Source organism: Cyanistes caeruleus, chromosome 1 (genome assembly GCF_971803275.1).
Source record: "Cyanistes caeruleus chromosome 1, bCyaCae1.hap1.1, whole genome shotgun sequence".
NCBI classification, from domain to species: domain Eukaryota; kingdom Metazoa; phylum Chordata; class Aves; order Passeriformes; family Paridae; genus Cyanistes; species Cyanistes caeruleus.
The window spans coordinates 109,458,262-109,472,895 of NC_141701.1; the positions used below are offsets into that span (position 1 = coordinate 109,458,262).

The window sequence follows — 14,634 nt, forward strand, 5'->3', positions numbered from 1 at the left end:
GTTAAAGCAACAGCTGAAGGTGGAAGAGGAGAAGATAATAATGAAGGTAATAACTGTACCTCTCTCACTTCCTTGGGAGTACAAAGGACAATATATGAGGTGTAGATCCCATGCCTTTATCTTACCAACAAACTTGATGAAATATTTACAGGATCATGATAACCATAATATTACTAAGCAAGTAAAAGTGCTGCTTTGTGTTGTATTCTGTACTGTGATATCTGAAGACTGTGTTAAGAGATGCTGCTGGATCTTTGACATTGTTGAGGGAATGCAAATATTCATTAACATGTTAAAATGTGTTAAAATTGCTTCATGGTTTAAGTGGTAGTATTGTATTTGAAAGCCTACTAACCCAAAGGACAAAATTTGACCCTTTACCCCCAAATTACAATATGAAGAACTCTTTCCAGGCTCCCCCCACTTTCAAGCGCAGAGTTAAATCTGCTTGGTATGTAAACACAGGGTAGGATTGGACTTGCAGCTTGAGATGCTACTTCTTCATTGACAGTGGAGAAGGCTCAGATTTGGTTATAGTGATAAGCATGTTAAAAGAGGACTTCTGTGTAGAATTAGTGTGGGGAGAAGGAGGCAGGTGAAGGATTTCAACCTGTCCACCCTGCCTCCCCTTCTTTCCTCTGCCTGAAATAATTGATGGATTGTTATTCCAGCCTTTGGTGTTGAAGTCATAATTCTGTGGCTTCTGCACAGTTATGATGTCCATATCTTCTTCCATGACTTTTCCTCATCTTCTTTTCTCATCTCCAATCAGATCAAAGCTATATGTGTCAAGAGAGCCCAATGTTTGCTCTGGTGTACAGTGTTCCTCTTTGTCTCCTGCTTCCACGCTATGGTTAAATGATGAAAAGTGATGGTATCATTTCTTCAGCTGCAAAAAACTAACAGTCAGAACAACAAAAAAAAATCCAGCTCCAGGCCACTGGCTTAATAGGTAAATAGATAGGAATCAGCTGCTTTTATTTAGCTAATGCTTAACATAGCATGCACTTCTTCAGTCCTTTGTGTTAGGAAAACAATGTCATGTCACCATGCCTTGCCTTAGGGACGCACTACCCCTGCCTCAACATTAGCTCTGCCTCAATCAGATGCACATTTTCTGTTAATGATTTCAGTGCTGGCATGCAAGAATACTCATGCAATAATACTCTTTTCTGCACATTTTCAGACTGAGTTAGAAGCATGTCCAGCTGCTTTGAGGAGTTGGGTTAAGGCTTGTTATGAATATGAACAAAATGGAGTACCTTTCTCCTGCAAATAAAGTGATCTTCACTGGTAGCTGGGGCTCTTAAGAGCTGTGCATGACGTCCTTGTTACTGCTGGCAGAATACATCACTTATTGCCCCATATTCTCTGATCCTTCCTTGAATTGCAGCAGAAAAGAGGAGACAGCAGTCAGTGTTGGGGCTTGTAAGGAATACAGCTGTGGCTGTTCTCAGTCCATTCAGCATTCTAGGCAATTGTCTTCTTTTTGGGTTCAAAGCTGCACTCTTGATGTCATCTGAGACAAAGTACTTTTTTTGCACAGTGGCCAGCTTCTCTCCATTACACTGATGCACATATAGAGTAACTGTTTAGAAGCTGATTAATTTATTCCAGTTATATTTTCCTTTAGGTTTACACAGCTGTTTTTCCACTGATGATGCTCTCAGCACCTTCATCTGAAGTTTTGCTGGACTGTAAAATCTCCTCCTCTCAAGTGTGAGCACTTGCTCTCCAGTTCTCTATGACTCATCAACTTTGTGGTCATAAAATACACTGACAATTAAAATGCAGTTTGGTAGTTTTGTTTTTACATGATTACAATAATATCCGAACAAAGGGATAGCTGACAGTATTCCACAGAGTGGTGTTGCTTGTTTTGGTCTTGGGCCATCAGTGAGCCACAAACCTGAATTTTGTGCAGTGCAAAATTACATTATTCTTTCTTTCCCCCAAATTCTGTGAACAAATTCATGTAACCTTGCTTGAGTGTGATGGATGGCTGTATCCAATAACCAGACTGCCACTGCAGGAAAGATGGGTTGTAGCAAATGGCTAGGAGATTGAGGCCTTTACACTACACTGTCTAGTTATTTAGACTTGCCAATGAGTTGTATGGACCAACAGGATCATGTTGTTTTGACAATGAGAGATGAAATATTACTTGTACTGAAAGAACATTTTCTTCCGGCCAGCCATCGCCACAGCTGTCTAGCTTGGGAATAAAGCAGAAGTGTTTCATGCAGGTGCTGACTTCAGTCCAAACAACCTCCCTGTGTGTAATCAAGCATCAAGCTATTGTCCTTGTGCACCTTAGAATACCTGAGGGGTTTGGGTTGCTGCTTTCTTTAAATTTTAATAACTGTATTTAACTTTGAGATAGGCTACAATAACTATGATTAAAGCAATTGTTCTCCTCAGCTGGAATGATTTCTGATCATGCCCTAGCAAAATGCTGCAAGATTTGAAATGCAAATATGTGTGAGGGAAGAAATGTTCTCTCAACAACATTTTTATTTCTTTTGGAATAAAAACCAAAAAGTCCTCTATAAAAATACCAGCTGAGGTAAAATATAAGCCAATAATTTCTCATAAATATTTTATCTTTCTGCTAATCATTGTCATTGACCCCTGTGAGTGATTTACTTTTTGGTACTTAAATCCTGAATTAGTAGTGAAGAATTAATAAATTAGCAGTTCTTTCAGAGCTAATTCCTCCCCCTCCTACTTTCTGTTCTGTTCCTATACTGTTATCATCTTTCAGGATCTTTAGATTCTTGGAGTTTTTGGTTATATTTGCACTTTCTCATTTAAATCAGCAAAGCTTTTTATGCTAGGACATAGGCATGCTTTCATAGCATGTTTCAAATCTTTTTCAATCAGCTGTTTTCTTGAGAGGCTGGTGATTTATTTAAATATTTCCACAAAAGTTTTCTGAATGAACCTGTCAGAACTGTTAAAATGGATGACTATGCTTTTGTGTCGCTACACTGTGTGTATTAATACTGACTAGACTGTCTGGTAGTGGTGTGTTTCCAAGGTTTCCTTGGCATTTCCAAGGAAATTTGCATTGACTGTCAATATGGCTGTTAGAAACAAACTGTATGTTTTGCCTTCCATTTCTCTCACCTTAAATCAAATTAAAATAATTATTGCATATCAGGATAATAGAAATTTTCAAACTTTCCTTTAATTTAGAAGTATCTTGATCGGCCTCAACAAAGTACCTTGAGTAATGTCCCATCTTCTTGCCTACTTTAATCTTGTGTTTTCCATATTCGTATTCACAGACGTACCCATAAAGACCACAAAAGACGTAAAATTGCCTTTTGCAGAAATATGGGACAAACTATCTGGAGGGCAGTAGCTAAAATGGAGAACAGACAAAATGGTACTGGCAATCACCTTGTTGTTTTGGGAGAGGGAAGAGGGAGTAAGTTATATGTTGGAGTGGTAATAGCTTCAAGGATCCAATTTTATAGATAAAGAAATGCCAGTAAAATGCAGATGCAGCTAAAATCATGCAGGGAATTGACCAAGCCCTTTCGAAGCTGCTGCCACTGCTGAGACAGATTAATGTTACCTTGAAATACTGATAATTCTTGGAAACAACCAAACTACCCACTAGCAACTTAGTTAATAATTGTAATGTGGATTTAGTTTTACAAAGTGTGGGTATATTGGTTTGATTTATAACATGTTGAGCTTTCCAAGGATTTGGGAAAAGCCCTACACAAAGTACAGAATGCTTTGATATTTTAACCCAGAGTAACTGGATAACTCTAGCACAATCCAGGCTATTCCAGTGGCATAACAGACTTGGCCTTTGGTGGAAGCTATTTGATTAGGTGAGAGCAAAAAGTGGATAAGCAAGTTTAATGCTTCAGGTAATGGGAAAAAATGCTACCCAAAGGAATCCTGAATTTAAAAGATACACAGGTTCATGTTCTGATTTACATCAGTAGAAGGAAGATGGTAGCCCACAAAACAAGCTTCCTTTTAATTTAGTTTGCCAAGCAGGAGAGATTTGGTCAATATTCTACATGTGATTCTTCATATGTTTTCCACACACACTCCATAGTGAATAATTCGTAAAATATTTGCAGTTAAACTGTGAATCTCTTCTGCTTGGATCAGAGCATTGTCTAAACTTAATTTAAAGCAAACAATGAGAATAATAAAATAGAATGAAATGTGAGTTTATTTCAGTGCAAGCCAAAGAAAATCTGTATATCTAAACATACATGAGAACCAAGAAATAGTACAATAGCTTGAAGAATATTTGCCTTTATCTACAGGCACCTCAGACAAATATTTTACAAAAGCATATTGCCATCTAGTGTTAAACTCTTTTCTGTTCATTGTATGTTGGGCTGCTGTAGGTGCAGTAGGCTCCTGATGGACACTTTCATAAGAATCATTGGAAATCCCATAATGTGCTGAGAAATGCAGAAAAGCATTATTGCAATCAGACATCAAGAATAAAAGGCAGCATTTCCAAATTTATATAAAAATTAATTTCAATAATTTTTCACTCCTATATTCAGGGTTGCTGGCAATATATGGGTACTCACCAGAAATTAAGAGTTTGTTTAAGTCAGTGTCTTCTTTCAACACTATGAGAAGTGGTGAAAAACAATGCAGTTATTTTTATATACTTATATTATTAACTCGTAAATAATTCACTCTTTGTGTATTTTCATCTGTGTTATAGACATTCAGCAAAAGAGAGAGGCTTTTGGATTAATTTTATTTAATGTGAAAGAGAGAAATTCTGTATGTTTTATTATCGATGGTATTCAAATATGACATGGCTTTCACATCACTCTGTTTTATTTTTCATTTGAACTCATTTGATTAATAGTAATGACTTTCAGATAGTGAGCTGAAGATAAAAAGAACTTTTACCTCCATGACATCCTGCTTTATAGTTGTATAAAACTTTGCTGAACTTTGGTTATTGAAGCTGTAATTTCCTATTTGTATGATGTTTAAAAAAAAGAGTTTTCATCTAGAAACATGTCAAGAAAGCTCCAGTATATCCAGCAACACTGCCTTCTCTGTTAAGACATTTTTTTCAACTGATGGGAGGAAACAGTTTTCAACCATTCAGACCAATTTATTTTCATGGAACCATTTGCCAAAAGTTTGAGTAGGCAAAGAAAAGGAAAAGGGAGAAGATTATTGTACATTTCACCATCTGCTCACCTTGGAAAGGTAAAAGTAAATACGGAGTTCTAATAATTTCCTAGCTATGTATGTATGTATAATTAACTACTGGACTGCTAATACAGGTGGGTTCTTGTCATCCCAAGAATGAAGAAGCATCCTTAACTCTGTAGCAGGCATAGTTTTTGTGCCTGCACTTGAACAGAATTGTCCAAATCAAGTTAGCAGTCTCTCTTGTGCTTGCTATTTTGATTAAACCATTTTAAGGAGCTGGTTTGGTTTCAGGTTAAATTTTGTTTTTGAAAAAGCATGGCTGCAATGGATTTTTTTTCTGATACACTACCATATTCTATTTTCTTCACTTTTTCTTCTGATACATAGCTCTGATCCTTACTTACTCTTTTTCAAGCAACTAGCATTTGTTGATTTCATAGATTTCATAGACTTTGACCACCTCCTGTCAATAATGCTCTAAGAAAATTACTTCCAAGATGTTTCTGTACTTTTTTCTCCTTCATTATCACCTTGTGCAGCTACAAATATCCAATCTCCCTCCTGCTGTTTAAATTTCATTTTCCTGGAAACAACGTTTTGGAAGTAGTATTGGAAGTCTTGGTATGGCTTTGATTTATCTCTAAACTGTTCAAGAAAATCTGTGTTTTATTGAAGTCACTGTATCACACACACCAGGTTTTGATAATAGCAAAGACAATCTTAGACATTTGGGTAAATTCAAAGTAAATGCAGTTTGGGAAATAATATATATTATTATATTTTATATATATTACTTCCCTTTAAGAAAATGGGAAAAGGAGAGATCCCATTGGCAGAGATCATGCATTTCTAATTGTTACCATCTGTATCTAAACCCATGAGACAATCACAATGTTCAGGGACATACCTGTGTTTTATAATGGCTCCAGATGTATTCTGTAAAGTAAATGACATTACTATCTACTACATCAGTGGAATATTGCAGAAGTGTGATGCAAGTATTACAATGTACTTTCAATGCATTTTGACTTGGCTATTTTGTGCATTGGATAAATGAATTTCCCTGTCCTTTTTGGTCAGCTGTGGGCAGAGACTGTTGCTGCTTTCCTAAAGGTAAGGTAGGAAAAGAGATGGCCAAACTCACAGTTCCTATGAGCCATAGACTGAGATTTTCCTATGGCAAAGAGCCAGAAGATGGGTATGTCAGAGACTTTAGAGCTCTGTGAGTATTTCAGAGGGAAGGGACAATAGCTTCATTCTTAGGGTCACCCATTTTGCTGGGGGAGAAAGTAGAAAAAATATGCAACTGTTTCTCAGCATTCTTTGTGCTAGAAGCTTTGTTGGTTTGTGTCTTCACATAGTCAAATATTTGGACAAATTCACACCATTTATGTTCATTGCTGTTGATTAAAAGATGAAGTTTTGACCTGGAATGTTGCACTGTGTCTCTCAGTGTGTGTTTCTAATCCCATCTGTGAGACAGCTGTAATGTCTATATTACGTGCTATGAATGCCACACACACGCACTCACATGCATCTAAACCATTGGTCTCCAAAAGTTTCAGTGACCTGCCTTGCAAGAAATTGTAAATAGTTTTGCTGGGTTGAATAGAAACATCTGATGATTACTTGCTTCAGATCCTGACATTTCTGATCTGTAAAACATGTTTCTTTCTGATGGGTTTCTCACTCAGGGAAGATCAGACTGCCTATAATGTTCTCTTTCTGGGTAAACAAATCCAGGTCAGATTTGTGTTGTTCTTGAATTTCAGTGAAAGTGGGGCTGTGCAATATCAAACATGAATCTCTTACTGATGATTACCATGTTCAATACAAAAATTTATATTCTTAAGTATTTTTTAAGAATCACAAGTTAATTAACCAATGCATAATTCAGTGAATTGATTTTCAAGTTCTGAAAAAACATGCATATTCTGCTGTGCTGCCTTACAGGTATATTTAGGCCTAGAATATCTTCACTGGACACATACAGTTATGAAAGCAGGTGTATTTCCTGCCCTAAGGAGCAAAAAAATGCAACCCATTAACAAAAGGATCTAGTCTGGTTCATCTGATTTTACCCTTTTGGTCTTTTATGCTCTACATCATTAAATTACATATAGTTGTCTCCTTTTTGCAGTATTAAAAATAATACTGCAAAGTCAGCAAACTGTTCATATTTTTAGAATTATTTTCCAGGATTAACATTCAAATAATGAAAAGAGGAGCAAGCAAGCATAGATTTCCCGTCTGTGTTTAAATGACAAAAAATATTCTGTACTAATTTATAAAAGTTTATATGTAGACCGCAGTGATTAAAGTAATTTGGATAAATTATATAGTTTGCTACTATTTGGTCCAAACAGTCTTCTTCTTTTCATGCATTTTAGAGGAAAATATTAGGATTTCAGTTTTGTCCATAATATGTGCTGCATATAAATGATGAGAGTTACCCTGGGAGAGAAAAATCTTCCTTTGAATTTGCCAGCATAAAATGGAAGTATGTCTATGGTAAACTTGAAGAGGACAGCAGAAGTAGATAGTTGTAGTATAATATGTAACAGGGATTGTTTGATTGAATGTTTTTCATTTCTTAGAGGCAGCTGCAGCATAAAAACTGTGTTACAGTGAAGGAAATGGAAATGACTGGTAAGAGACAAACTATGAGGGAAGAGAAAGTGAAGTACCACATTCTCTTTTAGTATTTGGATGAAAAACTACTGGGTTGACTTTTTTTTTTTTAATCTACTTCTGCATGCCAGATTGAAATATCCACATTTCAGTAACAGTGTGAAAACTGCTTTATGTTGGTCCTATAACTGAACTAGTGTTTCTTTTCTAGGTTATTTCTTTTCTTTCCAATGATGGTGTCCTTTCTGACTATGGCAGAGTATCTGACACTATATACTAGATACTAGAGTATCTAGCACTATAGAAAATGCTGTTGTAGACTGTTCTGAAGCAAGAGCAGCCTTCAAACTATTCAACCCTCCTTCTTTTCACAAAATAACCCCACAAAACAAAAAAAAACTAGTAAGAATGAGAAAGCACAAATCTCTCTGAAGTGCCGCCTTTCTGAAGTCCTTGCAATTGTAACCTTTATGATTTCATGCTGTATGTGACCACTTTTCCCTGTGTCAAATGGGACCCACCCGACAATCTCATCTTGCTCACAGCGCTTCTGTAGTAATTTTCATCTTTTTGGAGCCTATTCTGTGTTAGTACAATGCACATCTCAAAGCACCAGCTCAACCTGTGATTACTTTTCAGACAAATGTTCTATCAAAGTGAAATATGTGGTTTCCAGAAGGTAAACAAAGTAACATCAGTGGTTGTCTGCTGGACACTTTCATGGACACTTTCATGGACCTTTTTTATGCACTTTTCACGTCAGCTCTGAACTGTGACTGAAAATAATAAACTTGTGTTTGTGTAACAAAAATTACATAATATTAGGAAAAGCATCCAAGCTGTTGTTCCTCAAACCATTCCTCTTTTGAAATCCATTGAATAACAAATGACCCACCTTTGCAACTTTTGCATTGCCAACTTTTACATTACATACTCTGAAATATGGAATTGCCTGTACAGTAACTCTGCAAGCCAGAGTGGTCTGATAAGAATCAGGAAATTACTTTGTACTCAAAAACTCAATGGCATTACCTGGCCAGTCTCTGGTTTTCTGGTGAAAAAAAAAAAAAATTAAGGAGAAGATCCTCTCTCCTGTTTTACTACTCTTGGCATGCTCTGCGTTTTACAATCTAATGCAAAGACACTTCTGATTCATGTCTTCAGTTTCACAGCTGCTATGCTAAACAGGTAAGGTTTTCACATGAAATGAAGCTAACATTCAACCACTGCACTGAACCACAGCAGACACTGCCATTGCTCTTTCTCAACCTTGGAATATAAATTCTCATATCATGCTATCTGTGGGCCTATTTCTGGTCAGCAATATTGGTTGATAACTTGGGGGCAGAAAGAATGGATGGATAGCACTGTGGAATTTTCAGGCAACATTTGATGAGAACCCAGAGAGAGATGAGGGAATTTTTATTGTTAATCTCCAAGTAGGAACACAATTACTCAGGGAAACTCAGTCAGAATAATGACAGTTCCTGAAGATTTTTTTTAAAATTGTAGCAAAAAGTGTGAAATGAAGGTACCCAGGTAAATAATGAAGTACAGCACCCAGAAAAGGTGACCTCTGTGACAGATTACAGTTCTTTTTTAAAGCAGAATAGTCAACACTTTTGGCCAAAGTGTAAAAAAAAAAAAAAAAAAAGAGATATTTCGAGACAGTAAATGAGCTGACATAGATTTGTCTGCTTCAACCTCACAATCCTCACCCCTAACTAATACTGAGTTTTTCTCTCTAAGTACAACTTTAGGGTCTATTTCTGAGCATTTGCTTCTTTGTCCATGCATTCAGAAAAGACCTTGCAATGTTTATTTCTGAGCATTTGCTTCTTTTTTCTTTGCATTCAGAAAAGACAGTGCAATGCTTCCTAGCTCATGCTCAGCTGCCATCTGGAAAATCTCTGTTTCACTGAGCTGTTTTATCTTTATTCATCATTGTTTCAAAGCTTTTTATCTTTTTATTTATTAATCCTATTAGCATATTGTTTTCCAGCTGAAAACCATCAAACAATTACTATGTGGAGATTACTGTGCTGTAGAAATGGTCTCCTTTCCTAGTGAATTCTAATGCACTATTTGTCCTTGGGTGTGAAGCATTAGTCAGCTGGTAAATTGGAGTGCCTACACTGCATTTCTCATCAGGCAATAGTATAATGGACATGGAGATGAGTTTTATGGCCACTGATATAATTTTCAAGCTTCCCAATAACTACTAACTCAAACTTTCTCTCTTGAAAGCAGAAATAATTAATCCAAGTTGGAAATAAATACAATTTTAATTAAGAAAAACAGAAACAACAAAATCTAGGTTGGTCCTCCCTCTGATACTCTTGTGAATGGAAACTTGGGACGGGTACAACTGCAGCACTTCTCCAACATTCCCATTTTACATTTGTCTCGGTTTGGAAGACAGGTGTCTGCTAGGGAAGGCAGGAGCCTCCCTTGGAATGAAAAATGTAAACCCCTTCCCTCCGAATGATTATAATTTTGAAATTCAGGGCCTCTCGGGCAAAGATATGGGGATAGGAATAACAGTTCCCTACTAGTATGTAGAATGAGGAAAACAAACAATAACTACAGCGTTAGCAACAAAACAGAGCCAGGGACCCCTTGACAGCCTTCTCAGCCGAGATGGGAAAGGATGGAGGAGAGGCTTTGCTTCACAAACCCGCTCAGGTTTTCTCGGGCAGTCAGTCCCGGTGTTCCTGCAGGGCTCTGAGGAGCTGCCAGCTGGGGTGGCAGGAATGGAGAATGAAGAATTGCGGGCCGGTGGACGAGATGTCTCAGAAGCTCCGCAGTGGTGGCTGGCACCTCAGGACGTTCCGGTGAGACACGGAGTGCAGGGGGCCTGCCAACAAAGAAGAAAAAGAAGCTCCCTCTGGGTTATGGCGAATTCCTTTCCCCAAAACCACAATAGCTCCAAATGTGCCCTGCTCTGAAGCTGAAAAAAATCCCAAAACAGCCCCAGCCGCAGCTGCCCACACCCTCCCTCTTACCTGCCCCCTTTCCCCTGGGCCCAGCCAAACTCTGTCTTTTCAAGCACCCAATAACCAGCAGTCAGGTTTCCTCACAACGAATGGCGAAAATTCTATCGGTGAGAAGGAACAAAAGGAAGGACACCTAACCCCCAACATTTTAAAAAGCTTTTAAAGGTGATGATCACATTAGAACTGTCAAATTCCCATCACTCGTGCATCAGTTTCAGTTTCTTCACAAGAAAATGAAGGCAAGAGAAGAGGTGATTTGTTCATGGACTCCCAGGAGATGAATGAAAAAGGTGGGATTTCAAAGCCAGGTATGTTGGCTCTCAGTTCTCTCTCCCGTTCTAAAGCCTGTGTTGTGGAAGCTGATATATCCTTTCTACCACATTTTGCCCTTTTAACACTATCCGTATTTTCACTTGCTGGGAACACGACTTATTTTCAGTCCTTTGATGGCACCAGAGAGAGGCCAAAAAGTTGAGTGATATTTCAATAATGAGATATGTCCACTGCTTTATAGTTATTGTAGAAAACTCTGGATGAGTTACTCATGATTATATCTCACCCATCCTGTATTTTTTAGCTTGGCTACCTTGACTATCGAACTGTTTGACTGAATTAATTTGTACCCTCTAAACAATGATAGTTTCACCCCCCTGAGCAATTCCTCAGACTGTTTCCAGCTGATCTTGTGGGGTTTCTATTTGTTGTTTTTGACTTTTAAGTATATATTTTCACACTGCTTGAGATACAGCTCTTTTGTTCTCTTTTGTATGGCTGAAGTACACCTAGAGTGTCTGTGAACAGTGATATTTTTATCACTTTGGAGATCCACTAATTGTGCTTTTGCAGAAATTGTATGCAGAGCTCTCCTCATCTCCTCTCACTTTTGTCAAAAACTTTTCAACTCTGTATGAATTATATTTCCTACCTGCCTCTTTTTAAATATTCTCCTTGCTTCTACATCTCATCTTTCATTTGTTTTATCATGTTCTGTTCAGCAGGATATATTTCAGAAATATTGCTGAGAGTAAAGTACAGCCGGATTAAAATTTAGTAGTGATATGTCTTATTGTCAAATGGCTTGTGTAAAAAATCAAGGGGCAAATCCCACAATCAGACCTATATTAACACAACTTTTTTTAAGACTAGCAACAAATTTTGCTTGGAGAAAGAGGTTTTAACAGTGGTCAGGTGATTTCCAAATTAGGCTTCTTTGCTTTCATATTTTCCCCAGAGGACCTACTTCTCTTCGCAGTTTCATAACCAGACAGCTAAGGGATTTTGGGGCTTTTTTGTGTAGTTTTGCTTGCTCTATCATTGCTCCTTCAGAAATACCCTTGTTTATCCCACTGAATCGTCCTAAGACACACAGGTCAGGAAAATGGATCATCTTGGTGCTAAGGATGCCTGTTTCAGATGGCTGTAATGGCCTAACTGGCAATACTCACAGAAAATGAAGGGGCTCTTCTGTACTGTGTATTAATTATTTTTACGTAGAAGTGTACTTTTCCTCATCATCTGTTTTGAATACATCTAAAAATATGTTTCTTACAGTTTAACTAATAAAATATTCTGTTGTCAACAACAAATGCTTTACCTAACTTCTGCCACCAGGAGGAATTCCCTCTTCTCCCCTTCCTCTTGACTGCTGAGGTGAGAGCTTTCCAGGCAATAGAAACCAAGAAACATTGTGTGGGACTCTGGACTGAGACATTTTTGTTTCCTTAAGTGAGTGCATCCAGACCTCTAAAAGGCAGAGGCAGATGATTTGAGGAAGACATTCAGCAGGGTGGAACTCTGTAACACCAGGATTGGAGATTGGTTTTTATTCAAGATCAGAAATTCTACAATTCTCATCAAGGCTCCCAAAGTTGCTGCAGCAGAGATGAAGTGCTGACCAAGTTGAAATTGAAGCTTCTGGATGTTTCAGGCACAGTCCTCTAGCACTAAAAGCACTAAAAGCATTTCCAATACTTGGTCACTCCATCTTACAGTGCATAGTCACAAAGCCAGGGTATCTTATTTTTGGTTTTCCTGAAGTCTCCTGTGTCTAGAATATCCTGGCATAGCACTGCAATATCACTCCAACTTGTTTGTTTGGGGTTTTTTTAAGTGAAATTCTACTCATTCTATTTATATTTCATAACACAAAAAGTAACACTACAACAACTATGATCACTAGTGTTATCATTGGAGAGGAGTGTTGATAAAAAATGATGAGGGTCCCAATACCTACAACAATATACTAAGAGTGGCAGAATAAGAAGGGTGTGGGGTCAGCCTTGCACTTTTTTTTTTTTCCTAAGAACTAAAATGTAACATACATTTTCAATAGCTAGCCCATACTTTCTCAGGATAACTCCTGTAAGGAGTGCCTTCCTTACAGGTCTTTTCTGGTTGAGTTCTATCATCCTCTGTCATCCTAATCGCTGTCTGTAGGATGTGCATCTATAATTTCACGACCATTTTTAATACCAAAACCTGTCCAGAATAGTTCAGTGAAGAAGCATGTGTTTCTACTGTGTCTGGAATTGGCTCATAACACATCACAGTAATGCCCCTTCAAGAAATTGCTGGTGGAAGACTGCAATTCTTTGTTCTGCTTTGCAACTCTCCTCCTTTCTGACATTAAATTACTCAGGCGAGATGTTTCATTTGAATATCTATGGTATAAATTGCCAGTGTTGTTCTTCCCTAGCATTTGCCTGACAAATTAATTGCCAATACAGTTTTGTGCAGCTTGTGCATTTGCAAGGCTGTGTAAGGTAGCAGCTGAGGGTTCAGCTTGTATAAATTAATTATAGGTGCAATTGACCATGTATGAAAGTGGCACGTAGAAGATTTAGAGCCATTGCATTTGGCTGTTGCTACAAAGCACCTGCTCTTTGTATTTCTGATTCAGTCAGTGTAATGAACAGGATTTTATCTAATAAGAGAGTGATATCTTACTCTAGGAAGCAGAAGAGCTGGAGAAGGGATGTAATGCTGGAAGAGACTCTACTGCAGGTGCCTCCATTACTTAGTGCAGATGTGTACAGAGGGCTATAATCCAACTTTATTCCCATGGACTGTTGGGTTAAATAGCCTTCTAGAGATGTTAGAACTGGCCTAACTCAGCTGCTGTGGGGAGAGCAGAACTACATGGTGTTATACAAACACTCCACTTGTGAGTGGCACTCACCAGTTGCTGGTACCTGTGAAGCCTCCTTAGCTCTTCTGCTGTATCTGCCACATAGGAAGGAGTCCTTTGGTCAAGGAAAATGACAAAAGGAGAGGGCACAATGTAACTCAACACTGGTTTAAGTTCAAGAGAGGCATCTTCTTGGCTAACACTCACAACTCATAGATTGTCCAGATACCTCATTACTTGCTGAATTAGGACTTTCATTTGTCTACTTGTTTCTCAGGAAAAAAAGTTTGGAAGTTTTTTACATATATAGTTCACCTGCTGTTCTGTTTTTTTAGATTGGGAGAGGGGAAAGTTTTCAAGAATGCATTTTTTCACTGCAGGTTTCATCATCTCCAGCTTATTTCTCAACTGAAAGAATTATCTGTGAAATCAATTGTTTTCTGCAGGAATGATTATGCACCTCAGCATGATTTCGGGTGTCGAACAAATGAAAGGATCAGACACTTCTGAAAAAATAAATAGCTTGTAAAATTTCAGGTGTCCTTGGCAAAAACGCATATATAGCATCTTAAAAAAAATATTTTCTGCGTGTAACACTGCCTTCTAAGTTTTACCCAGAGCAAGAATTACAAATACGAACATCAAAATTATAGCATGCATAAACTTTTACAGTGAGACCTGAAGTTCTGAATACTGCGAAGTGTTTGACCACTCTGA

General features: G+C 37.8%; 1 protein-coding gene across 1 annotated transcript in view; it reads left to right on the plus strand.

Moving 5' to 3' along the window:
* The first annotated feature begins 1 nt into the window (after position 1).
* CPNE4 (copine 4) overlaps positions 2–14,634 on the plus strand; it is a 268,547-nt gene continuing 253,914 nt past the window's right edge. Inside the window, exon 1 of the mRNA XM_086849429.1 lies at positions 2–46. The gene's annotated coding sequence lies outside the window, so the exon portion shown is untranslated. The remainder of the gene's footprint in view (positions 47–14,634) is intronic.